Source organism: Penaeus chinensis, chromosome 27, assembly GCF_019202785.1.
Source record: "Penaeus chinensis breed Huanghai No. 1 chromosome 27, ASM1920278v2, whole genome shotgun sequence".
Taxonomy (NCBI): Eukaryota; Metazoa; Arthropoda; class Malacostraca; order Decapoda; family Penaeidae; genus Penaeus; species Penaeus chinensis.
This window is the reverse complement of record NC_061845.1, coordinates 1,045,417-1,048,345: the sequence shown is the minus strand read 5'-3', so window position 1 is coordinate 1,048,345 and position 2,929 is coordinate 1,045,417. Positions and strand designations below refer to the sequence as shown.

General features: G+C 43.9%; 1 protein-coding gene across 5 annotated transcripts in view; it reads left to right on the top strand.

The window, feature by feature from the left end:
* The first annotated feature begins 2,555 nt into the window (after window positions 1–2,555).
* The window catches only part of LOC125039402, a 21,652-nt gene continuing 21,278 nt past the window's right edge, over window positions 2,556–2,929 (top strand). For all 5 annotated transcript variants that reach the window (XM_047633271.1, XM_047633270.1, XM_047633273.1 and 2 more), the window contains exon 1: window positions 2,556–2,708. The gene's annotated coding sequence lies outside the window, so the exon portion shown is untranslated. The remainder of the gene's footprint in view (window positions 2,709–2,929) is intronic.

Genomic DNA, 2,929 nt, shown 5'->3' with positions numbered 1-2,929 from the left:
AGAGAGAGAGAGAGAGAGAGAGAGAGAGAGAGAGAGAGAGAGAGAGAATCTTCCCTCACTGCGGTAATAGCGAAGACGGACCGGCAGGTGTGTGTGTGTTTGAGTGTACGTGTGTGTGAGTGTGTGTGTGTGTGTGTTTCGTCGTGACCACCTCGCGACTCTCTTCCGTGAGTCTCTCGAATCTGTTTGACCCTGATTTGCGAACGAGAGAGAGAAAGAGAGAGGGAGAGAGACACTCACACACTCGTTTACGATAGCGTGACCTACATTAGCAGTTGTACAGCTGGGGAGTTGGGAGAGGGGAGGAGGGGGGAAGGAGGGAGTGGGGGGAAAAGGGAGATGGTGGAGGTAGGGGGAAAAGAGGGAGTTCGAGAGGGGAAGGGGGAGAGAGGGGTTTGGTGGTGCAAGGCATAAAAACAATAGAGATAGAGGGAGGAAGGGGTAACGAGGGGGTTGCGGGAGGAAGGGGGAAGAACGGAGATGGGAGGAGAAAGGGAAGGAGAGAGTTGGGGGAGGAAGGGGGAGAGAAGGAGTTGGAGATGGGATGAAGGGGAAGGAGGGAGATGGAGCGGTGTTGGGGAAGAAGAAAGTTGGGGGAAGGAGGGAGATGGGGGTAGGGAAGGAGCTGGGGGAGGAAGAAAGCTAGAAGGAGGGAGATGGGGGGAGGATGGAGGAGGGACTTACAGGGAAGAGAATATGGGAAGGAGGGAGATGGAGGGGAGGAAGAATGGGGGAAGGAGAAAGATAAAGAGAGAGGGAGAGAGGAGGAAGGAGGAAGATAGAGAGGGGGGGGGAGAGGAAGGAGGGGGGAAGGAGGAAGACAGAGAGGGGGGGAAGGGTTTGATGGAGCCTTCGTCTAGGTCTTTTTTTTTTTTTTTTTTTTGGGGGGGGGGGGGAGATATTTCTTTTCGGGAGATTTTCGCGGATCATGTTTCGTCTTTGTTATTGTCGAGGTAATTTGTTTTTCTTTTTTTTCTCTTTTCTTTTCTTATTTTTGTTGGTGGGGGAAGAGTGGAGATATTTTTTTTCCTTCCATTAAGGTGTTGGGGGGGGGGGGGATTAGGTGTTTTTAAATATTTATTTCGCTTTTTGTTGTATCTTGTTTGTGGTGAGTTTGCTCAGATCTTTGGCTATCTAGTCTCCATTTCCGCGAGTTGCTTTCTCTTCCTTTTCTTCCTACCTTTTTCTCTTTCTCATCTCACAGTTTCTCTCTCTTCTGTTTTCTCGCTTTCTCTCTCTTTCCTTCTTACCTTTGATCATTCATATCACATTTTTTTCTCTGTGTTCTGTTTTCTCGCTTTCTCTCTTCTCCCTTCTGCACACACTCATTCACATCCATCCAAACACTTCTGGCCTTCATTCCTCTTTTCTCTCTCTCACATTTTATTACTTTCTATATCTCTGCTTCACTCTTCCTCTTACATTCTCTCTCTCTCTCTCTCTTCCTATCTACCTATATCTTCCTCCTCATCCCTCCCTCCTTCCCCCTTTCATTTCATTCATTTCGAACTGCATTTCCTTCTTTTCTCTTTCTCTCTTTTTCTAAACATCGCCCTTTCCTCCTCCGCCATTCCTTTCCGTTTCGCCAGTCGCTAATTCCCACTTTCCCTTTCTCGTCCGCCCTACTTCCCGTTTTCGTCCGCGTCTTTCTCCTCGTTCAGCCGCGGATGTACTGTTATTCTGTCATTTTCATTTTCTTTCCCCCTGTTTCTGTGTTCTCTTTGTTTTGCTTCTGTCTTTTGTTTTTAGAATTGATTTCTTATTTCTTTATTTCTATTTTTAAGAAGTCTGATTCAGTTTGAATTTGATGAACATTTTAAGAAGGTCAGATGATTTATTTTTCCCCAGCGGAACACGTTTTATAGCAATTTTTTTTTCATTATATCTCGAATTATTTTGAAAAAAGTATTCACTGTGGGGAAATCTATGTTTTTTTCCGTCTCTGTCTGAAGAAAACAAAAACAAAACAAATGTGAACCTTTTACTTTATATACATGGAACAGTGAGCAATTGTTGTGAATCAGAAATTGAATTTGCGATTTTAAGAATGGTAAGATTTTTTGACATTAATAAATCTTATCAAATGTCCCCAGCTCTTCTGGCTTCATGTTCAAATGTATATTATCTGAACGATGTTAGCATGTTACTCTCATTCAGGTTTTAAATTGTATTCACTATGTCAGGCTATATATATCGTTTGAACTTACAGTAAGATCATAAGGGAATATACAGAATTTAGAGCATGGTTTCACAACCACCTACATTACTTGTTTAGAAATCAACCTCATTACAGAGCATACATCAAGAAAAAAAAAAAAAAAAAAGATAGATTTTACATCAAAATATTAAAGTTTCCCCTAACAAGTTCTCCTTTCAAGCATTTGAATCCTTTACCATCCTTCAACAACCTCATCCCCCAAAAATACCCCCCAAGCCCACATATCCACCAGATAATACCAAAACCAATTTAGAAACCCCCCAAAATCTACCTCGAGGAAAAGAAATAATATCACATGCAGCGGAGACAGTAAACGGCGTCGGCAGCGACAGGCGAGCAGGGCAATCGGACGCGGCGGTGTCAATGCGTAAACAAGCAGACGACGCACATGCGCCGAGGCCTCGTCTGGCGCTGGAAGATGACGCACTCGGGCCTATTTTCCTGACACGGAGAACGGAGACTTTTTCCTCAGGCCTCAGAAGAGCATCAGGTTAGAGCGAGTAGGGGCTGAGTATGAGGGATTTGGGGGAAGAAAGGATAATAAGAGCAGAAGAGTTGTTCAGGGGGAAAAAGTTGGCGAGATCTAATTCCATCTTGTTTCTCACGTCTCTTCATTCTGTTTTTTTGGATATGTCAGTCTTTCGCTCTCCTCTTTTCCTTCTTACTCCACAGAGTTACTTTTCTTTTCAAGTAGTTTTGTTGAGGATGAAG